The sequence below is a fragment of the Anolis sagrei genome, chromosome 5, assembly GCF_037176765.1.
Source record: "Anolis sagrei isolate rAnoSag1 chromosome 5, rAnoSag1.mat, whole genome shotgun sequence".
Classification (NCBI taxonomy): domain Eukaryota; kingdom Metazoa; phylum Chordata; class Lepidosauria; order Squamata; family Dactyloidae; genus Anolis; species Anolis sagrei.
In genome coordinates this window covers 178,000,875-178,025,803 of record NC_090025.1, presented here as the reverse complement: position 1 = coordinate 178,025,803, position 24,929 = coordinate 178,000,875, and the positions used below count along the sequence as shown (strand labels likewise).

At 42.6% G+C, this 24,929-nt stretch overlaps 1 protein-coding gene across 1 annotated transcript in view; it reads left to right on the top strand.

Annotated features, from left to right (window-relative positions):
- The first annotated feature begins 9,287 nt into the window (after positions 1–9,287).
- The window catches only part of LOC132775789 (sodium- and chloride-dependent betaine transporter-like), a 97,073-nt gene continuing 81,431 nt past the window's right edge, over positions 9,288–24,929 (top strand). The window contains exon 1 of the mRNA XM_060776748.2: positions 9,288–9,392. The gene's annotated coding sequence lies outside the window, so the exon portion shown is untranslated. The remainder of the gene's footprint in view (positions 9,393–24,929) is intronic.

Sequence of the window (24,929 nt, the reverse complement as noted above, 5' to 3'; positions counted from 1 at the left end):
ACATAGGAAATCCTCAAACCACTTTGAGGTTCAGATGGTGATTACACAAATCACAGATCACTGATGTGCATTAAGGGCTTTCTTTCAAGCACTTTTGTGGGACTTTGTCTGGCCACTGCAGTTCGAACTGCATCAAATAATCAGTATCAATGGAGCCCCAGCTGGCCACATGGGGCACCACTATTCCTCCTTTCATGCTCTGTTTAGACCACACAGATTTGAAAATTTTGCTTGTTTGACCACATTGGTTGCAGAATTCTTGAAGCTGCCATCCAAGAAAAGGCTCCTTCAAGCTCAAACACCTCCTCTCTTTAAATATGTAGCCACCACATGGAAGGTAACTTGAAAAAGCTTCTGAATTAAGCATCAGTTTCTGTAATTCATGGTCAGGGTTTAATTACCTATATGTTACACATGGAAAATTGTACCTTCAGTTTGCAAGACTATAATTTACAGTTTCTATTGCAGCTATATATGGTCCTGAACAGGTTAAGGTGATTTTCACAAAACTGAAAAGTAGTTTTATTCTTCAACATGTGTTTGATTTTTGAAAAAATAGATTGTTTGTCTCTAGTGAGTAAATCCTCTTTCATTTGTTGGATTGCTTGTGTTAAGTACATACATGCTGCAAATAGTCAATGTTGAATATCTACAGAATTTATGTACTTAACACATAAATGATCAACACACAAATAACATGAAATAAAAAATAAAGATAAAAGAAAGAGTGCATCTTCTATGAGACCCTCTGTAGTCTGTGGTGATAGTTTGAAATGTTATTCTCAAAAGTGAAGTAGTAGGTACTAGGTAGGTAGGTAGAGGTAGTCATTATCAGAGAAGGCGAGGCAGGCAGACAATCGGATTGAAGGGCAATGCAACTGAGCAAATGGAGGAAGTCATCCCATTAAATAGACTCAGCCAATTGGAGGAGAAGAATGTCATGGCGTTCTTCTCCTCCAATTGGTGGAACAGGCAGAGCTCCCAGAGGAACCTCATGCAAAGGGCACGCAACAGTCCTCCATGAGCTGCGTGAGGAGCACCGCGTGCTCCCAAAAACTGGAGAAGGAGCCGAGATCAGTTCCTGCTTGTTTTAGTTGCAGGTGTCTTTTTGTACCGGGAGGGCCCTTGCCATTGCGGGCCCCAAAACAGCCGAAGGAGCCGAAGGAAACAGCTCCAAACAAATATGTGCTCAAGTCTAGTAGTTGTTTGCTTGATTGTTGTTTTTATACTGTATTATGTTGTTGTTTGTTTAATATTGTTTTATGATGTTGTTTATCTTAACTATGTTGATATTTTAACTATGCTGATTGGGCTTGTCCCCATGTAAGCTGCTCCAAGTCCCTTCGGGGAGATGGAGGCGGGATACAAAAATAAAATTCTTCTTCTTCTTCTTCTTCTTCTTCTTCTTCTTCTTCTTCTTCTTCTTCTTCTTCTTCTTCTTCCCATAATCATCATCATATTATTATTATTTGAAACACAACAAGATGAGTCCACAGCAGACAAGATCACTCTGCTGGCTGTTGCATTGGACACTTCCCAAGTGTCTAGGGCTGTGTAATGTTTTGGCAAATAATGCATGCAGTTCCCACTAAGGTGGCCTTCTGCAGCTGTTAGATGGTAATTTTGTCAGCACCAATTGTGTTTAAGTGCAGGCCAAGGTCTTTAGGCACTGCACCCAGTGTCCCAATCATCACTGGAACCACCTTGACTGGCTTGTGCCAGAGTCATTATTATTATTATTATTATTAGTAGTAGTAGTAGTAGTAGTAGTACCATCTCAACCACTATAAATGTGGAATCCAAATATACCAACATCCACAACAGGATGGACTACAAATCATCAAGAGTACCTTCTTGAATGAGGCTAAGGTATACCTAGCTACCAAACTTAGCCACTTCATAATAATAATAATAATAATAATAATAATAATAATAATAATAACGTGGCTAAGTTTGATAGCTAGGTATACCGTACTCTCATTTAAGAAGGTACTCTTGATGATTTGTAGTCCATCCTGTTGTGGATGTTGGTATATTTGGATTCCACATCTATAGTGGTTGAGATGGTACTACTACTACTACTACTAATAAGAATAATTACTCTAGCACAAGCCAGTCAAGGTGGTCCCAGGATGATTGGAACACTGGGTGCAGTGCCTAAAGACCTTGGCCTGCACTTAAACACAACTGGCGCTGACAAAATTACCATCTGCCAGCTTCAGAAGGCCACCTTACTGGGAACTGCATGCATTATTCGCCAAAACATTACACAGTCCTAGACACTTATTTAAGAAGTTACCCTCATTTAAGATGGTACTCTTGATGATTTGTAGTCCATCATGTTGTGGATGTTGGTATATTTGGATTCCACATTTGTAATGGTTGAGATGGTACTCTTTGGAATGCTATGAATAAATTGCATTTTTCTCAGAAAAGTAGTTGTATCCTTCGCATAACATGAAGTGTTGATGGTCTGAGAACTTAGTCCATATATCCATGTTCTCCAAAAGTGAGGATTCGAATTGAAGCAATGGGTCTTCCTGGATTGTATATTTTAGATAGTACAGTAGGAGATGCCTGGTTTGAGCTCCTAGGTTGTGTCCATTTGAATTTTGTTCCTTATGTTGGTGGAGTAATTTGTGTAGTTCCTCCAGATATTCATCTGTGGGATCTTTAGTAAGGAATGTGTAAAAGAGTTGTTGGACAGTTGTCTCTCACCCACCTATATTGCCATGGTTCCTTCATGGCAACTACAGTTTTATGCACTTTTTGGCTTTACGTACAGTGAACTCCTATAGAAGCAAGAGGGAATTTAAGCTGACTGGTGCATGGATTTTTCTCTCTCTGAATGCTGATCATTTTGGGAAAAAATGTATTTATTGCAATATAAATTTATGAAACCCTGTGTGCTATAGATACATATAAGTCAAAGATTAAGTTAGTTAATCAGCTGTATCAAATAGTTGTACAGGACTTATCTGTCTGAAACAGATGTGCATTACTTGAGCTAAGCCTGACACACTCTTGGGATAAAGGGCCTTGCAGCTGGGTGAAGGCATCGTCCGGATCACTGGTACCTTATCTTGCATACGCAGCCTCATTGCGTCAGAATGGGAACATCGTGTGTTTTGTTGTTAGTTTGAGCAGAGTAGTTAAAAATTAGAGGAAAAAAGTTATATGCAATCCCAATTATTGATATAATACTAGTTATAAAATAGAGTCCCAAAACGACCCTTTCTATGTGATCCTGATCAGATCACTTACTTGATATGAGGACTTGGCCTCTCTGCCATTTAAAGTTGGAGAGATGCCAGAAGTGTTCATCTGTCTATTGCTGGTGAGGAACATTAGACAACATTTTGGAATAATAGGTCAGGACCCAATAGGCTATTTTTACTGATGGACTTTTTTTCACCATTTTTACCATTGTGTATTATACCCAAAGGCAGCAGAATAGATTTGAGGATGCAGAACTGCCTTCGGTGACACACAGCACTCTTCTCTAACACTTTGCTGATGCTCCCAGCATCTGCTGCTTGAAGCCACCGCTTCACTTTTTCTAATGCTAAGACTGACCTAGATATCAAAATATGATGAGCAGTATTTTTAAAAAGAAATAGTTACTCTCAGGGTGCATCTACACTGTATCAATGCTATTGAATCATGGGTATTGCAGTTTGACAAGGTGTTTAGTCCCTTCTGCCAAAGAGTGCTGTTCATTCATTCATTCATTCATACATTCATAGTATTTATATTCCACCCTTCTCACCCCGCAGGGGACTCAGGGCGGATTACAATTCACATATACATTGCAAATATTCAATGACATTTAGACATACAACATATATAGAAAGACAAAGAGGCCATTTAGCATTCCAGCTTTTTCTGGCTTCATGAGGGTATGCTCAATTCCGGCCACAGGGAGAGCTCCTGCTTCACCCTCAACTTGTGATGCCGGGTCCTTTGATGGAGTGCTTCCTCATTCTTCTGCACACTGCTGGAAGGTTTCATGGCTTTGTAAATTAGTTAAATTAGCCTCCCCGGATAAAGCAATACCTAAATTTCCTACTTGACAGATGCATCTGTCATTCTGGCTGCATAGGTTAACAGCAGGCTAGACTATCAATGGCTGGGAGCTTACTCTGACTCAGGCTGGCTTCGAACTCATGACCTCTCAGTCAGTAGTGATTTAATGCAGCTGGCTACTAACTAGCTGCACCACAGCCTGGTCTGTTGGCTCACCAAACTACAACTCCCAGAAATCCATAGTATATGCTATGGAAGTGAAAGTGGTGTCAAACTGAATTAATTCTACAGAGTACATGAAGTTTTTCAGTGTATTGAAGAAAATGATCACACCTCAGTGGTACAGCACAGAGTCTGATGGTATGTGCAAGAGATCCCTTTTTGGCCTTTCCATTTTCAAGGACTCAAAGAGGATGTGATAATGCTGAACTCCCTAGAATCATAGAATCTTAGAGTTGGAAGAGACCTCATGGGCCATCCAGTCCAAACCCCTGCCAAGAAGCAGGAAAATTGCATTCAAAGCATCCCCAACAGATGGCCATCCAGCCTCTGTTTAAAAGCCTCCAAAGAAAGAGCACCACACTCTGGGGCAGAGAGTTCCACTGCTGAACAGCTCTCACAGTCAGGAAGTCCTTCTTTGAAGTTTGAAGGCCTTGTTCTGCATCCTAGTCTCCAGGGCAGCAGAAAACTAGCTTGCTCCCTCCTCCCTGTGACTTCCCCTCACATATTTATCCATGGCTATCATGTCTCCTCTCAGCCTTCTCTTTTGCAGGCTAAACATGCCCAGCTCTTTAAGTCGCTCCTCATAGGGCTTGTTCTCCAGACCCTTGATGCTTTTAGTCGCCCTCCTCTGGACACTTTCCAGCTTGTCAATATCTCTCTTACATTCCCGCTTGTCAATATCCCTGAAGAGCTGCTCTTAGTCAGAGATGACAAGACTGGATTAAACCACGTTGGGCAATTTGTGGTCCTCCAGATGTTGTTGGGCTGCAATTCCTATGAACTCTAGCTAGCATAGGTGGAGAGCACGGGACTTATAGTACAGTAGTCCAGATGAATAAACAGTCCTTGAACCATCCTGATATAAAGCAGCTTCCTATGTTGCTGGGAGAACATGGAAATGTTATTTTTGGTGAGCTACAACTCCCAAAATCCCAACACTGACATGTCTATTAGCCATGTAGACTAAAGGATCCTGGGGCCTGTAGTAAAAAAGCGACCTTTCCAATAGATTTCTAGTTGCATTTTTTACAAAAGCCTTTTTGAAAAGTGGTTTTTGTCATAGGTTTGTCAGTGGTTCTTTAGATACTGTCTTGGCTATTGAGAGTAAAGGATTTTATCTACGACACAGCTGCCGTTTCTGTTCTGTTTTGTTTTGTGTTCTTTTCTTTCAATGCATGTGAACTAATCTGGTCTCCACACTTAAACAAAAAACAATAAAGGAAGTATAAAGGGAGTGATGTAGTAAAGGTGCTCTATATAATGTTGGTAGGCAAGAGAATCAAATAAGAGTAATTGCTGAATAACTCCTCTGGGCGTAGTGGAAATAATGAGAATATTGTACAATGCATGGACCAGATCAAAAAGGGCTAGGAGTGCCTTTATTGACAGACCCCCGCTCCCACCATTCAAAGAGCAACGTTTTTGTTTAATTACACCTCTGTGCCATTCTGGAATGCTGCCTATTGGCAAAATTATTGTGCTGGCAACTTTGAAGCCCTTGAGATAACCCAGCCTCAATGTGGGTGTGGTGCATTGGACTATTAGCTTTGGACTGGGAACACTAAAATTCAGTTTTCGGTCCAGCCACAGAGTCCTCTAGGTAGCCACTAAGAGCAAGCGGCTACAATCAGTTTAGGCAGTTTCACAGAACTGATAAACCCATGCACAATGTCCTTGTTTTACTGGAGGAAACATGGCACACACATCTAGGATACAGTCCAACGAAATGTTAGTACCTGTAAACCCTATTTATTGTGATAACTTTTGGGAAATCAGGAAATAGTTTTCTAAGATCTACAGAGACACTCGCTGGAACACCTCAGCAAGTGAGAGTCCAAAAGTGGCAGGCTCAAACCCAGAACCTCAATCAATGGCTGATACCAAATGAGAGACTCCCCCCTGGGCACACAGAAGACTGGGCGACTTGGAAGGCACTGAACAGACTGCGCTCTGGCACCACGAGATGCAGAGCCAACCTCTAGAAATGGGGCTACAAAGTGGAATCCACAACATGCGAGTGTGGAAAAGAGCAAACCACAGACCACCTGCTGCAATGCAACCTGAGCCTTGCTACATGCACAATGGAGGACCTTCTTGCGGCAACACCAGAGGCACTCCAAGTGGCCAGATACTGGTCAAAGAACATTTAATCAACTACCAAGCCTGCAAACTCTGTTTTGTTTGTTTGTTAAAAAATTGTTAAAAATGTAATACAATTGTCTGGTTGCTACTGACACAATAAATAAATAAATAAATAAATAAATACTTTTGGGAAAAGGATGACCTTTGAGGTTATAACATTTTGGAAGACCTAACTCTCCATAGCCTGTTGGACACATAACCTTTTGGAAGCATGACCTTTTGGGGATTAATTGGCAGTCACACCATTTGGAATAATCATAACCTTTTTGTGAAGTATCATCTACTGAGAAGAGCTAAAACCTCATTTGAATTAATCTTCTCTTTAGTGGTATATATCCACTAGTATTCATGCAAGACAAATTAGGTTTCTCAGTTGTTAGACTGATATACCTCATTGTGTCTTTGAATTGTTAGGAACAAATATTTATACCAATGCACAATCCACCACACTCTGGGGCAGAGAGTTCCACTGCTGGACAGCTCACACAGTCAGGAAGTTCTTTGTCATATTCGGGTGGAATCTCCTTCCATGTAGTTTGAAGCCATTGTACTGCGTTCTAGTCTCCAGGGTAGCAAAAAACAACTCTGCTCCCTCCTCCCTATGACTTTCCCTCACATCTTTATACAGGGCTGTCATCATGTCTCCTCTCAGCCTTCTCTTCTTCAGGCTCTTTAAGCCGCTCCTCATAGGGCTTGTTCTCCAGACCCTTGATCCTTTTAGTTGCTCTCCTCTGGACACATTCCAGCTTGTCAACCTCTCCCTTCAATTGAGGTGCCCAGAATTGGACACTGTATTCCAGATGTAGTCTGACCAAGGCAGAATAGAGGGGGAACATGACTTCCCTGGATCTAGACACTATACTACTATTTATGAAGGCCAAAATCCCATTGGCTTTTTAAGCCCGCCACATCACATTGTTGGCTCATGTTTAACTTGTCCACAAAGACTCCAAGATCTTTTTCACACGTACTGCTGTCAAGCCAGGCATCGTCCCCCATTCTGTATCTTTGCATTTCATTTTTTCTGCATAAGTGGAGTATCTTGCATTTATCCCTGTCGAGCTTCATTTTATTAGTTTTGGCTCATCTCTCTAATCTGTTAAGATCATTTTGAATCCTGCTCCTGTCCTCTGGAGTATTGCCTCTCCCTCCCAATTTAGTGTTATCTGCAAACTTGATGATCATGCCTTCTAACCCTTCATCTAAGTCATCGATAAAGGATGTTGAACAGGCCCAGGCCCAGGATGGAACCCTGCTTCTGGCACTCCGCTCGTCACTTCTTTCCAGAATGAAGAGGAAGCATTGCTGAGCACCCTCTGGGTTCATTCGCTTAACCAATTACAGATCCACCTAACCAGGCATGTAGCGGGCGGGCGGGGGGGGGGGGGGGCTTGAGGGGCTTCAGCCCCCCCCCCCCCAAAGTCTCATGGTGGTTCGCGAAAAGGCCTTACTGGTGCATTATTTAAACTGTTATGTTTATTCATATCATGATCTGATCACCATACTCAATATATCCCATATGCATGGGGGTATGGGGTAACGATACAAAAGGTTTGCTAGGGTAAACCCTCTTTCACTCAGACTCAGCCCCCCCCCCCCAAATCAAAATCCTGGCTACGGGCCTGCACCTAACCCGTAGTTTTGCCTAGCACACATTTGACTAGTTTGTTTGCTAGAAGGTCATGGGCAGGCATGTAGCCGGGGGGGGGGGGGGGGGGGCTTGAGGGGCTTCAGCCCCCCCCCCCCGAAATTCTCATGGTGGTTCGCGAAAAGGCCTTGCTGGTGCATTATTTAAACTGTTATGTTTATTCATATCATGATCTGAGCACCATACTCAATATATCCCATATGCATGGGGGTATTGGGGTAACGATACAAAAGGTTTGCTAGGCTAGCCCCTCTTTCACTCAGACTCAGCCCCCCCCCCAACCCCCCCCCTGAAAAAAAATTCAGTCCCCCCTGAAACGAAATCCTGGCTATGGGCCTGGTCATGGGGAACCTTTTTGAAGGCTTTACCGAAATCCAGATGTGCTACATCTATGACATTATCTGCATCTACCCAGCTTGTAACTCAATTGGAAGGCTATCCCTTCCAATTTGGTGTCATCTGCCATCACTATTCCCCAGTCTGCCTTTCTTTGAAGATACTGGGGCATCCTTGGCAATGTTATGAATGAGAGGCTTCCAAAACACAGTGCTGTGAGATCTTACAAACTCAGGGCTGGGGTCATCCACAAATGCATCTACACCAGGCATGGGCAGACTTCAGTGCTCCAGGTGTTTTGGACTTCAACTCCCACAGTTAGGCTGTTAGGAATGGTGGGAGTTGAAGTCCAAAACTCCTGGCGGGCCGAAGTTTGCCCAAGCTTGATCTACACTGGAGAATGAGCTGTGCAATGGAATCCTAAGAGCTGTAGTTTGGTGAGGCTCCAGCAATATTTGGTGGAGAGGACTAAAAAGACCTTGTGAAACTACAACTCCCAAGTATTCCAAACTGTTCAGCCATGGCAGTGAGAGTGATGCCAAACTGCGTTAATTCTACACAGGATAGAGAAGCATCCAGCGTTAGCTTCCAGGTAAGAGTCCGGCTCAAAAGCACAAGTTCAGAAAAAGTGTTGGGAAACAACTTGGGACCTCACTCCTGGTTTGACTGGCATGGCAACCCCCCTCCCCCCAAATGGCTTTAGAGCAAGGACTGTTCCAAGGGGTTCCCCTTCCTCCCTCCTTGCCCTAGAAACACCGCCCCACCAGTTTCCTTGCTTTCTTCCCGAGAGAACTTTAGCGAAACTTTGCTCGAAAGTGGAGGCGGAGGAGGAGGAGGAAGAGAGCAGCCCAAGCAGGGAGGAGGAGGAGGAGGAGGACACTTTTCTTCGCCTCGCCCCAATCGCTGCCTCCCTCCCTCCCTCTCCTCGCCTCCTGCCAATGTCGCCTTTGAGGAACTCTCCGGCAGTCTAGCGGGCTTTTTATTGCGGGACGAGACCGAGCGGCTGGTGGAGACGGAGGTGGGTGTCCCTTTTCTCCCCCCACGTTGGCCTCCAACCCAACGAGTGTTTAGGAGTGTCCAACTTCATGAGTTTGACAGTATAGAATAGACCCACTCTTCGCTGGAAGTGAACTGCTGGTGCTTCTGAGAGAATTCACTTGAACTGCCCTGACTCAGTGCTCTGGGACCCTGGGATGCGTCGTTTTACAATGCCTTGAGCTTTTTCTCCCCAAGAGTGCTGGTGCTCACCCAAAACTACTAACTACAGGCATCTATTGCACCCAGTTGTGGCAGTCCAGCTGGGTCAGACTTTATGAATTCTACAGAGTAGATTAGACATGGACCAACTTGGTCCCTCCAGATGTTTTGGACTTCAATTCCCACCATTCCTAACATCCTCAGGCCCTTTCTTTTTCCTCCTCAGTCCAGAACATCAACAGATGTTTTGGACTTCAATCCCCACCATTCCTAACCCTTTTCCCTTTCCCCCGCAGTCCAAAACATCAGTCCCCGCAGTCCAGTCCCACCATTCCTAACAGCCTCAAGCCCTTTCCTTTCCCCCCTCAGCCACTTAAGTCTGAGGCTGTTAGGAATGGAGGGAATTGAAGTCCAAAACATCTAGAGGGCCCAAGTTGGTCCATGCCTTTAGATGCATGCATAATCTAACAAAGCTTATGCTGCCAACTTGGTTCTCCCAGTGAGGGTGTATCTACACTGTAGAATCCAATCCATGCAGTTTGACATCACTTGAACTGTCATGGCTCAGTGCTATCGAATCATGGGAATTGTAGTTTCACTAGGTTTTTAGCCTTGAGTCGTGGCAGCTCAAGTGTTGTCAGATGACATCATTTCTTCAGCACACTCTTATTGAGTCTTCACAGTATGTCATGATCTCATTACCGGTTAAGGAGCCATTGGCGTGGGGACAGGAGACGGAGCCTTGCCTTGAGGTCACCTGCTATTCTTTCCCACCAGTGAGATGACGAGGTGGGTGGCCAACAAAGTAAAAGTGGGTTGCTGTGAGTTTTCGAGGCTGTATGGCTATGTTCCAGAAGCATTCTCTTCTCACGTTTCACTCATATCTATGGCAGGCATCCTCAGAAGTTGAAGCATCCTCAACCTCTGAGCATGCCTGCCATAGATGTGGCTGAAACATCAGGAGAGAATGCTTCTGGGGCATGGCCAAAAAGCCTTCAACAACACAGAGCAGAAGGGGCCACCTGCTCACACAGGGCCCTCCTCCGGACTTGAGAGGCTAGCTTGGAGATGCTGCTTATTTTAAAATATGGAGACCCAGATTCAAATCTCCATTTGGAAATGAAATGCATTGGATGATATGTTTCAATATACTCTGAACAAAGTGGATTAAACCAAAGTGAGTGGCATCTCACAAAGGACTCTCAGCCTCAGTGTGCGGTGGAAGCCACTTCCTTGGAAGTTTTTAAACCAGTGGTTTTCCTAATGATCCAACCCTTTAATACAGTTCCTCATGTTGTGGTAACCTCCAACCATAACATTATTTTAATTGCTATTTCATAACTGTAGTTTTGCTATTGTTATGAATCATAATGTAAATATCTGATATGCAGGATGTATTTTCATTCACTGGACCAAGTTTGCCACAAATACCCAAAATGCCGACATTTGAATACTGATGTGGTTGAGGGGGGATTGATTTTGTCATTTGGGAGTTGTAGTTGCTAGGATTTATAGTTCACCTACAATCAAAGAGCATTCTGAACTCCACCAGTGATGGAATTGAACCAAACTTGGCACACAGCACTCTCAGGACCAACAAAAAATACTGGAAAGTGTTTGGTGGACATTGACCTACATCCAGAGAACACTGTGGACTCAAATAATGATGGATCTGGACCAAACTTGGCACGGATACTCAATATGTCCAAATGTGAACACTGGTGTAGTTTGGGGAAAAGAGACCTTGACATTTGGGAGTTGTCGTTGCTGGGATTTATAGTTCACCTACAATCAAAGAGCATTCTGACCAACAGAAAATACTGGAAGGGTTTGTTGGGCACTGACCTTGAGTTTGGGGGTTGTAGTTCATCTACATCCAGAGAGCACTGTGGTCTCAAACAATGATGGAACTGGACCAAACTTGGCACAAATATTCAGTATGCCCAAATATGAACACTGGTGTAGTTTGGGGAAAATAGACCTTGACATTTGGGAGTTGTAGTTGGTGGGATTTATAGTTCACCTACAATCAAATAGCATTCTGACCAACAGAAAATACTGGAAGGGTTTGGTGGGCATTGGCCTTGAGTTTTGGAGTTGTAGTTTACCTACATCCAGAGAGCAGGAGAAGGGCTTTTGGTGGGAGGATTCACCATCTGTTTCCAAACAGGAAGGGAAGGACAGGCAGAGATCTTCAGTCTTCTCTGCCGAAGGGGTTTCTAAGCTGATCAGAAATATGTGTTTTCTGATGATCTTTGGTGACCCCTCTGAAACCCCCCTTGCAACCTCCCCAGGCTGACAAACACTGTTTTAATCAAAGGCTGGATGGCCATCTGTCAGGGGTACTTTGTGCTTTTCCTGCATAGCAGGTTAGAGTAGATGGCTCATGTGGTCTCTTCCAAATATATGATTCTATGACACTCTCCTAGATTTAGTTTACATAATCTGTGGTGATCCACTGTTTATGCAATTTCTTTCTCATGATCATCATCTCTTGACAGCCTTTTGTGTATAATTTCCAAACATGGCTTGATTGAGTGGAGAGAATTTCTCCTATAATCCTCAAAGGGCGTGCTTTCAAACAATGACTGGATGCAACATGTGGGTTTTAAAAAGTTTTGGAGCACAGGGGTATTAAACCACATGTTCCTATCATCCAGGTGATTTGGTTGGGTTTCGAAGTTTGGTGAAAATAAAGAACTGAGAATGAGGAACCAACTTCATCCTTGTGGGCAACAAGGAACTTTTGGCACGTGTCATGAAAGGGACAGAGGTCATGGCCCCTGCAATAGAGATGGAGCAGAAAGAGAGTGCAAACATGTATCTGCATGCAATGACAGGCTGTGATAGAGTCAAGCTCTGTGCAGCAAAGGATGGCAAAACCTAGGACAGAAAGTTGGAAAGGGAGGCTTGGCTCCAGGAATCTGTTTACACTAAGCCATGGTTGAGAAATTGGATTTTTTTCATCCTGACATATTATATCAGCCTCCAAAGAATACAAAGAACATATGGAATGCAAGATATTTTTTTGCAGGCTATTTTCAGTGTCTAAAAATGGTAGAGTTGATCTAGACTCCAAAGAAGATTAGGATGCAAGTCTTTTCCAGGGTGCATCTACACCAGGCATGGGGCAACTTGGGCCCTCCAAGTGTTTTGGACTTCAACTCCCTCCATTCCTAACAGCCTCAGGCCCCTTCCTTTCCCCCCTCAGCTGCTTAAGCTTAAGGAAGGGCCCTGAGGCGGTTAGGAATGGTGGGAGTTGAAGTCCAAAACACTTGGAGGGCCCAAGTTTGCTCATGCCTGATCTACATTGAAGAATTAATGCATCTTGACACCACTTTGGCTGCTATTATGGCTCAATGCTTTAGTATCATGGAAGTTGTAGTTCTTTTTGGGAGCCTTCTCTCTCCCAAAAGTGTTGGTGCCTCATCAAACTACAACTCCCAGAATTTCATAGCAGTTACAATGGTGCTAAACTGCATTAATTCTACAGCGTAGATGCATCCCCCCAGTGTCCAGAGATGCCTCCATGCAGGAGCAGGCTCGAGCCTGTGTGCATGTGATATGAATCAGTTTTCTGAAGAATGTGATTTCGAGGAACTGACATAGATCTTGGCCTGAGCTGAACTGCAGGGGAGAAAAGTCACAAGGTCCAGGGCAAGGATGGGGAATGTTTAGCCCAGCAGATGCGGATGACCTGTTCCCTGCATAGTCTCCATTGTACAGACTACTGCTGATGGGAGCTGCATGTAATCACTCATCCAGTCTAGACCAGGCATGAGCAAACATGGGCCTTCCAGGTGTTTTGGACTTCAACTCCCAAAATTCCTAACAGCCTCAGGCTCCTTCTTTTCCCCGCTCAGATGCTTGAGCCTGAGGCTGTTAGGAATTATGAGAGTTGAAGTCCAAAACACCTGAAGAGCTGAATTTTGCCCATGCCTGGTCTATAGAGTCCTCTGCTACTCTAACCAGCTGGCTCTTCCTTGCATGGAGGGGCAGCAATGGGGCATTTCCCTCTTGAACGTCTTTCTACCTTTCAATACAAGACCTAGAGTGCTTTTTAAATATATACGTGCTATTGTGATTTTTAATGCTTATATTGCTTTGTAAATTTTATGTTTCTTGTATTGTCGAAGGCTTTCATGGCCGGAATGACTGAGTTGTTGTAGGTTTTTTCGGGCTATATGGCCATGGTCTAGAGGCATTCTCTCCTGACGTTTCGCCTGCATCTATGGCAAGCATCCTCAGAGATAGTGAGGTCTGTTGGAACTAGGAAAAAGGTTTATGTTTCTGTTCTTTACTCTGTATGTATTGATGATGTTACTTGGAAACCACTTCGAGTCCCCTTGGGGAGATAGAGCAGTATATAAATAAAGTTTTGTTGTTGTTGTTGTTGTTGTTGTTGTTGTTGTTGTTGTTGGGTAGGAGCCAGCAAAGAAAGTGTGGATATACAGTACAATACATCAAAATCTACAAAAGAGCTATACCTTTAATGGATATACAGATTAGTCTGTTTTTTTTTAAATAGATCTTTGCGTGTATTTATTGAAAACTGCATTCTATCCCATTTCTTCAGCAATTTTTTTATTTAAAAATATCTTTTATGGATATTTCTAAATAATATGTATCGTTAAAAACATATTTACTTAATAAATAACACAGGGCCTTCTCAGTGGTGGCCCCTCAGTTGTGGACTTCCCTCCCTAGCAACATCAGAGCAGCCCCCTCCCTATTAGCCTTTAGGAAAAGAGTCAAAGCCTGGCTCCCTAAGCAGGGCTTTGGAAACTAAGGCAATACAGTATTTTTGAATCAAAACCTTGTGCAATTGACCTTGGAACGGACTCAGACCATGAACTTGAACGGTGTGTTTTCTAAGTTTTTAACTTTTAAAACCTGTTTTATCTCTTTTTAATATGTTGCAATTTTTGAAATGTTTAGGTGATTGTGTTGAGGCACGGTGTTGTGCCATTGTAAGCCGCCTTGAGTCCCCCTGTCGAGGTAGAGAAGGATGGGGTACAAGTATGGCAAATAAATAAATAATAAATAATTTTCTGAAAAGGTTTTGTCAGATGCAGATTATTTCTAGATGTGTGTTGTATTGGAAAATATGCATCTGGTGTAGTATCCAGGAGGATTATCTGGATAAGAAGAATATATTCCCGCTCGTCCAAGCTGCTCTTATTACTTGTTGGTTCTAAATCTTGGAATTAGTAATTAACTAAAATAGGGCTTTGGCTTCTGTGACCTAAGGTACTCCCCCCATCACAAGGGACCTGGGGGCAAGGGGGGAGAAATAGTTTTTTCCAAATTACCACGGAGTTTGCCTTTGGATAGAGAACCACATGGGGAATTTAATTTATTAAATTTAATTAAACCTAAAACTTAATTACATTTAGTCCCTTTATATCCCTTTACATAAAACCCCCAATAGCTGACTCACTTAATAGATTTTAATGAGGCAGTGTAAATGCCTAATATTAGTGGAATAGGATGATAGGATAGTTTTAGTCTTTGTGGTGACCCTTGCTCAGACTTGGGAAAGTTATTTTGGACGACAGCTCTGAAATATCTCATTCAAAAGTACTTTTTCCAAACTTTCAAAACTACCCTTTTCCAGCTGTAAGCTTCCCGAATCACATTATGGTTCCAATAAGTTAGGTCTGGAAATCAAGTTGCTTTCCATATATTGTTTGTCTGCATATCCCCAGCAGTTCTGGCCAAAATAACTAAATAAGAACAACAACAACAACAACAACAACAACAATCATATATATATATATATATATATATATATATATATGTATATATCCCCCACCACCATCTCCCATAGGGACTAGTGATGGCTTACAAAATAGCACACAAAGATGCCATACATAAAACATATAATAAAAGGTAAAGGTTTTCCCCTGACATTAAGTCTAGTCATATCCAACTTGGACAATTTTTAATCCAAAGAGTCTATAGACGCCTCCAAGGTCATGTGGCCAGCATGACTGCATGGAGCACCGTTACCTGCCCACCAAAGCAGTACCTATTTATCTACCCACATTTGCATGTTTTTGAACTGCTGGGTTGGTAGAAGCTGGGGCTAGCGGTGGGAGCTCACCTCACTCCCCAGATTCAAACCACTGCCCTTTCGGTCAGCAAGTTCAGCAACTCAGCAGTTTAATCCGCTGTGCCAACAGGGGCTCCAATTAAAATACATTAAATAAAATACAACAACATGAAAACAATAATAACATTACATAAACCAGGTATATACATTGGATAAAGCAACCTCTAATAAAATAGAATCAGTTAAAATATCCATGTAATCAATATAGCAGTCCTGCTGAGTTCAGTGTAAGTATTTTCTGGTGTATAAGACTACATTTTAACACAGGAAAATCTTCTCAAAAGTCAGGGGTTGTCTTGTACGCTGGGTGTCGTCTTACAAGATGGGTGCTGAAATTTCCAAGCCGGACTGGAAAATCTGCGGTTGCCACATGTGGTGGGTGGAACTCAAAAACAGCCACGGCCACATCCCCGCCATATGCAGCAACCATATGAAAGCAGCAAGGGAGGCGCTGTACAAACACGGTAGAGGAAAATCCACTCACCAGGATTCGTAGAAAGAAGTGACTTCATATGGTCCCAATGACAAAGTGAGATGGCACCTCTCCGGGAAGGTGTAAGTGAAGGGCGGAGCAAGCTGTAGGTGTCCGTGAAGCTTGGGCAGAGGTGGCCCTAGGTAATTTTCAATGGTAAGCAAACAGTATTTTGCCCCCCCCCCCCCCAACCAATCACTGATATATATATTCTGTTCGTTGTGGGAGTTCTGTTTGCCATATTTGGTTCAGTTCCATCATTGGTGGAGTTCAGAATGCTCTTTGATTTTAGGTGAACTATACATCCCAGTAACTACAACTTGCATATGTCAAGGTCTATTTTTCCCCAAGAGCGCAATGGGTTGAGATGTCCCTGTGCCTGGGGTATGAAAAAAAGAGATAGAGCAGTGCTGTCCCCAGAAAAACACGTCTTTTTCACCCGTCTGGCCTGCCCTTGTATCCTATTACCATACCTCAGATCTCGCTCCTGAAGACTGCAGTGAAGTGGCGCAGGTGCACATGTGCAAGATCTGAAAGGCAGAGAAGGAGGTACGGTAATAGGAAAATTACCATATCAAAATCAAATCTGATTTTTTTTAAAAAAATTATTTGGTGTGCGTTGGAACAGTCTTATACACTGTAGTCTTATACACTGTAGTCTTATACAGCAAGTATATTCTTTGTATTTTAACTGGAAAAGTTGGGGGTCATCTTATACATCCAGTCATCTTATATGCTGGAAAATATGGTAACTAGCAATCAGTTCTGGTTGCTGTTGTCGAAGGCTTTCATGGCAAGAATCGCTGGTTGCTGTGAGTTTTCTGGGCTGTATGGCCATGTTCCAGAAGCATTCTCTCCTAACATTTCACTCATATCTATGGCAGGCATTCTCAGAGCTTGAGAATGCTTCTGGAACATGGCCATATCGCTCAGAAAACTCACAGCAACCCAGTTCTGATTACTGTCTAAACATTATCAAATGTCAGCTGCCAAAACCAAGTTTTTAACTGTTTCTTAAAGTGCTGTAGTGTAGGGGCCTGTCTAAGTTCCCTGGGGCGAGTGTTCTAGAGCCAGGGGGGCACCACCAAGAAGGCCCTCTCCCTTGTCCCCACCAACCATTCTAGAGATAGGGGGGGGGACACCAAGAGGAGGTCCTCTCTGACAGATCTTAGAGCCTTCACCGGTTCATAGGGTCATGAAGATAGGCTGGACCCAAAACGTGTAGGGCTTTATAGGTGATAACCCGCACTTTTAATTAAGACTGGAAACTTATCGACAGCTGGAAGTTGTAGCATGACAACATGAGGAGGGATAGCATTGGCACTCCTCAAATAACTATCTGAAACTTCAAAAGCTATATATCAATGAATAAGCCCCATTTACCAGTGCAAAAGAACAGTACTCCTTTTGTCTTAAGCACAAACTAGATTTTTTCAAATGTCATGGTTCAACATATTTTAGGAGAGCCAGAGGTTTTCATAGAATCATAGAATCATAGAATCAAAGAGTTGGAAGAGACCTCATGGGCCATCCAGTCCAACCCCCTGCCAAGAAGCAGGAATATTGCATTCAAATCACTCCTGACAGATGGCCATCCAGCCTCTGTTTAAAAGCTTCCAAAGAAGGAGCCTCCACCACACTCCAGGGCAGAGAGTTCCACTGCTGAACGGCTCTCACAGTCAGGAAGTTCTTCCTTATGTTCAGATGGAATCTCCTCTCTTGTAGTTTGAAGCCATTGTTCCGCGTCCTAGTCTCCAGGGAAGCAGAAAACAAGCTTGCTCCCTCCCCCCTGTGGCTTCCTCTCACATATTTATACATGGCTATCATATCCCCTCTCAGCCTTCTCTTCTTTAGGCTAAACATGCCCAGCTCCTTAAGCCGCTCTTCATAGGGCTTGTTTTCTCAGCCTATGAGTTGCAACTCAAGAGATTTTGATCGTGCAGTTCTGTACTATATGTTTTGAAGCAAGTATAACTGAGCTCAATGAGCCTGCGGGGGAAATCATACATAAGATTAAGTTCAGCCTTAAATATGGCTCTTACTCCAGGAAATGCTTGCTTCCATAATCTCTATGTCCATATGCTTGCATGCCAGTGCAAAATGCAGATGTGTCTGTAAGAAAGAATGTGGCAGATAATTCAAAGCAGTTCATAAAAGAAATTTCTTATCTGCCCAGTGGAATGATGCTGTTCTAAGCACAGTTGCTTTAATCTTTCAAAGGACGTGTTCTGATGCAAGGTACTAAACCTTGGACTTTGCCGTTGGAGTTGTACCACTGCCAGGCTTCACAGCCCCATTCAGAAAGCTGGCTAAAAGCATTGCTTCCAAGAGAGGTCAGCTGGGTTAAGTTGTCAATGTGTTGCGTGTTTAACAAATTGGTCCAACTTGGCAATTGTTTCGAATGGAAACCCACTGGGTAACTCTTTGCCTAGCATATTCTTGCAAAAGACTGCAATAACAACACCCCTGTGAGCAAATCTTGCCAATAGAACTCAATGATAGCTTTAGCATAGAACTCTATAGATTGGAAATGACTTGATAGATTTGGAGGCCCTGATGGCACAGTGGGTTAAACCGCTGAGCTGCTGAACTTGCTGACCAAAAGGTCCCAGGTTCAAATCCGGGGAGTGGCATGAGCTCCCGCTGCTAGCCGCAGCTTCTGCCAACCTAGCAGTTCAAAAACATGCAAATGTGAGTAGATCAATAGGTACCGCTCCAGCAGGAAGGTAACGGCACTCCATGCAGTCATGCCAGCCACATGATCTTGGAGGTGTCTATATACAAAGCCAGCTTTTTGGCTTCAAAATGGAGATGAGCACCAACCCCCAGAGTCGGACACGACTGGACTTAATGTCAGGGGAAAACCTTTACCTAACCTGATAGGTTGACCTTGATAGGTTCACAATTGGTCTCCATAAGTTGGAACTGATTTGAAGGCAAACAGGTGTAACATCAGTGCTAGCTTTCCTCTCTACTTGAAGGCAAACAAACATTAAAATCTGTGCCAGTTTTATTGTCCAGAATGACCTGATCAGCATCATCCTCAGGAAATACATTTTTTTCCCAAGCAAAACATTTGGCTTCTAGTCTTTACTGGACCTCTCAGCCTCATTGACCTTCTAAGGTTTTTGAAAGCATGGAATGGGGTGGACAGCTAGGTCTTGAACTCAGTGGATGAACATATAACAAATTAAGCAATCACATCAATGCTAACTGATAGTGAAATCACAAGGGAATCTCATACGTGTCTTCTTGGAAATAACCCCATCATATCTACTCCAGATGAGTAGATAGAGAGCAACAGTAACCAAATACCACAATCTCACATTTCTACTGAGAGCTACATCCCATGGAGTTTGGCCAGCTTTACTTTCTAGTATGCAGCAAGGAGGCTGCGCCCTAAAATGCTTTTATTTGCTCTGGGATTTTAACAAGTCAAGACAAAACCTCTTGCAGCCATTAGCTTTTTTATGGGATGTAATTGTGGATTATTTTGACTGTAGAGACCTGTTTAAGCAGTTACATAATGTATTAGTAATTTACATGCAATGTTTACTCAGAGCTGAATCCCACTGAGGCCTCTTCCACACAGCTGAATAAAACCCCACTTCATCTGCTTTGAACTGGGATATATGGCAGTGTGGACTGAGGACCCTTCCATACAGCCATATAACCCAGAATATCCAGGCAGAAAATCCCACAATATCTGCTTTGAACTGGGGCCCCTTCCACACAGCTGTATAAAACCCACAATGAAGAACTGGATTATATGGCAGCGTGGACTCAGATAATCCAGTTCAAAGCAGATATTGTGGGTTATTCTGCCTTGATATTCTGGGTTATATAGCCTTGTAGAAGGGTCCTGAGTTGATTGGCCACAGTAGTCCACGCTCAAGTTACATCCCGTATAGACTACTGCAACGCTCTCTACGTGAGGTTGCCTTTGAAGATGGTCCGGAAGCTTCAACTAGTTCAACGAACGGCAGCCAGGTTGTTAACAGGAGCGGTGCTCAGGGAGCATACAACCCCTTTGTTGCGCCAGCTCCACTGGCTGCCAGTTTGCTACCGGGCCCAATTCAAAGTGCTGGCTTTGGCCTATAAAGCCCTAAACGGTTCCGGCCCAACTAATCTGTCCGAACATATCTCTCCTTATGAACCACTGAGGACTTTAAGATCATCTGGGGAGGCCCTGCTCTCGGTCCCGCCTTCGTCACAAGCACGTTTGGCGGGGACGAGAGAGGGCCTTCTCAGAGGTGGCCCCTCAGCTATGGAACGCCCTCCCTCTTGATGTTTTGGAGGCAAGTTAAAATGTGGCTATTTGAGCAAGCGTTTACAAATACAGAGTAGCTAATATAGGAAATTGAATGACCTGACAATGGAATTGGACAATGTTTGAGAATAATGAGACGCTGATGATGTTGCTTTTATTGCTTTTGTGATGTCTTATACTGTTTAATGTTTTTCATCTATTATGTTTTATGTATGCTGATTTGTTGGAAACCACCTTGAGTCACCAATTGGCTGAGAAAGGCAGTATACAAATACAGTAAATGAATAAATAAATAAATTGGGACTTACTTTTCAATATTTGAGCATATCAATGAGCGTACAATAAATGAATTGAACTGAACTCAGTAAGTGTGTTAGGGTTGCTGTTTTAATTAATCTTCCCAAGATAAATTCTCTAGGGCCCTTCCACACAGCCCTATATCCTGGAATATCAAGGCAGAAAATCCCACAATATCTGCTTTGAATTGGGTTATCTGAGTCCACACTCAGATAATGTGGGATTTCCTGCCTTGATATTCTGGGTTCTAGGGTTGTGCGGAAGGGGCCTAGCATGGTTGTAAGTCTTGCCATCTCCTCTACAGGCTATGCTTTAGATTCTAGCAATGAAAGCAATTTATTTATTTATTTATTTGCAGTATTTATATTCCGCCCTTCTCACCCTGCAGGGGACGGACTCAGGGCAGATTACGATGTACATATACATGGTAAACATTCAACGCTATAGACACACAACATATATAGGCAGACACTCAGAGGCTATTTAACATTCCAGCTTTTCATGAGCCATCAGAGGAGCTGTCACTCCACTGTCCATTTGTGACACTGATGAAGTACTTCCTCATTCATTGCATGCTTGCTGGAGATTTTTATGGCCTCGTAAATTAGTTAAATTAGCCTCCCCGCATAAGTGGCACCTAAATTTCCTACTTGACAGATGCAACTGTCTTTGGGGCTGCAAAGGCCAACAGCAAGCTACACAAATTGGTTGGAAGCTCACTCCGACCCGGGCTGGCTTCAAACTCATGACCTTTCGGTCAGTAGTGATCTTAATGCAGCTGACTCCCAGCCAGCTGTGCAACAGTTCTGGTGCTTAGGAAGCAAAGGAAGTGCACTTCCACACAGTCATATAACCCAGAATATCAAGGCAGATAATCCCACAATATCTGTTTTGAACTGGGTTATCTGAGTCCACACTGCCATATATTCCAGTTCAAAACAGAACATGAGGGATTTTATTCAGCTGTGTGGAAGGGGCCTCAGTCTTTTGCTATTATCCTGCAACTCAGTCATTGATTATATTGATTAGGTTGATGGGAGTTGTACAACAAAATTAACATGGGGCTCTTTCACACAGCCTTATATCAAGGTAGAAAATCCCACAACAGCATTCAAAGATATATCAAGATCTTTAATGGAAAGATTGATTTTTTAATGAATGTGGCCATGCAAACGGGTGCCAGATAGAATAGGCCTGTTGAATCAATTGTCCTGTTGAAGCAATGAGTTTATTGTAGTTGGAAATAAATCTAGGCCAGGATTTCTTTCAGCTGTTAGCTATGAAGATAGAAACAAATGCACACAATCATTATTCTCGTCAATTGCCCAATAAGACATCTGCTTACTCATGCTTCCTAGAGTGCTGTCCAATGCTGCAAAAGTAAACTGATAAGCACTAGATTTGTGTTTGATCTCAGTACAAGCCATTCATCTCTTGTTAATATTTAATGCAGTCAATTGACTGTGATTGTATTAGTCTATCCATGTTTTGTTTATGATTCTGATTTGATTGGGGCTGTTCTGCATTGATTCTTCCAACCTGTGATGTGCCCATAGGCTTATGGCTGGAACATTTCTGGTTATAAAAAAAGGGAGGTCAGTCACTACATATCATAGATATATACAAAACCTTGACTCCCCTTTCCTTTTAACACAAATGGAACAAGGCATTAGAGACTTGATATTTCAACTGGTTTTCTTTCTCTCTTTCTTTTAATAAGAGAGGTGGTGGAGGCTCCTTCTTTGGAGGCTTTTAAACAGAGGCTAGATAGCCATCTGTCGGGGGTGCTTTGAATGTGATTTTCCTGTTTCTTGGCAGGAGAGTTGGACTGGATGGCCCATGAGGTCTCTTCCAACTCTATGATTCTATGATTCTAAGAGCTAGTTTAAATCATTGGCTTTTCAAATATATCTAAGGACATGAGCTCATGAACAAATGGCCTGGAATAAAGTAATCTATGAAACAATTTAACTCCATAAAAAGAGATAGTCTTGTTGCACCTTGAGGACTAACCTTAAGGACTAACCAGCACCAAGTTCTCCATGAATGTGTGGATTTCTATGGACCACCCCCTCCTAAAGAGGTCATCTACTCCCTTCCAAAGAGGTCATGTCCATAAGATTGTGGATACATGTTCAGAGCCATATAGATCCAACCATTGAAGGATAGCTGTTTAAGGCAAGAGTTTAATGGAAATACTTTTTAAAAGAGAGCCAACATAATATAGTGGTTTGAACATTGGACTTTGGAGACCAGGGTTCAAATCCCTGTTCAGCCAAGGAAATCCTTTGGGTGACCTTGGCAAAGTCACATTCTCTCAACCTCAGAGGAATGCAAAAGCATGCACCTCCTGACAAAATCATGTTGAGAAAACCCCATGATTTTTTCGCCTTGAGGTCTCCATGATCCTCAAAAAACTTGAGGGCACACATCTCTTGGTGTGTAATAACTCTGGCGTATAGATTGTGGAGAGAATCCTGACCTTATTTACAGTGCTGAAAAACATACTTCTAATATTTCCACAGTTGTCGGGGCACTGATTTTGATAAATAAATCAATTTAATTCCTTTTCTCCATTGCCTAGCTTCTACAAGTTGTAAGATGTTAATTCATTCTTTATACAAATGCCTTCAGTTGTCTACCATGCCATGGCAGAATGAGTTAAACCCTTGTGCCAGTTGAACTGCTGACCTGAAGGTTGGCAGTTTGAATCCGCGAGACTGGCTGAGCTTCTGTGTGTCAGCCCCAGCTTTCCATGTGGGGACATGATAGAAGCCTCTCATAGGATGCTAATACATCCGGATGTCCCCTGGACAACATCTCTGTAGATGGCCAATTCTCTCACACCAGAAGTGATTTGCAATGTATTTTCAATTTGCTTCTGACATGATTAAAAAAAATGTTGTCTACTCTGACTGGCATTTCTCCAAGTTATAATCTTCTCCTGTGGGGAGATATTTTAAAAATATTTAATTGCTTTTTAGTACCAGTGTCCCCAAAGAAGTTACTATACTATATTTGTGGGATTGATACCTGCAGTTTAATTTATACACATCTGAAAAGATATTCCCTCTCATTACATTTTCTGGGCCCCCCAATATGTGTGCACGTGTATATGTATGTATGTGTATGCATGTGTGTAATATGGATTATATTCTTAATGAGAAGTCCTTCCTTTCAATAGAGTTTGCTTTTATTTGTAGTCTCACTTATTCACGTGAAGCCCAGAAGCATATCCTCTGCAGATCCAGGGATCATACTGTACTTGCCAACATAATAAAGTAGTAACAAAGATTCTGAAAAGTAACTAAAATACTTTTGGGCTTATTTAAAATGTATCTGAATGTGATGAACTTATGGATTGTTGTATGAAACACACACTTTTGCATCCACCTTCTAGTGGCTTCAAATACACGCATAACAGGGTTGACAGCTCTGGCTATGATGCACAACCCCAACCAATACATCATATGTGGTTTTCCTCCACCAGCTTTTAGTAAACCCATATTCCCATAAATATAAAAATACTTAAACTGCAAAAATACAAAGCTATTCTTTATACTGCAAAATGGCCGAAGACATTCCTTGTGAAATTACAATTTTAGTTATAACTTAAGTTACCAGGAAAATAAATTAGTTATTTATAACTAGCAACTTCTAATTTCTGTTTTTTGCTGCTTCATGACATCCTCCTCCTCATCATCTATATCCCCTAGACCTTATTTTTTACATCTGTCCAACTTGCCAATATGCTGAAAGGAAAGTTGAATTTGGGACCATTTCGGAACATTATTACGAGCCCTTGATGACTGTAAGGGAGCAGAAAACTGCTACGTAACCCACTGTAATTACCTATTACTGTTTTGGTGCTTGTAACTAGGAGCACTGCATTACCATTGTGTTAACTAAACAGTAATAAAAACACTTGGCTATGTAGATTTGCTTTGTTGTTATCCCTAATCAAAAATAAATTGAAGCTAGATCTTGAGCTCTGGGCCTATAATGAGATTGCTAATAAGCTCTGTTATACTTGATGATTTGCATTTGGCAGGAGCAAATTGGTAAGCAGTGAAGTCTGTGACAGCTTAAGACAGGTCCCATTACAACACACTGGCTTTCAATTCACTTGACAACCCATGGAACATAGATGCTGATACCATGGACAAGGAATCTGGGCTGAGCATCTGTGCTGAGCAAGTTCTTT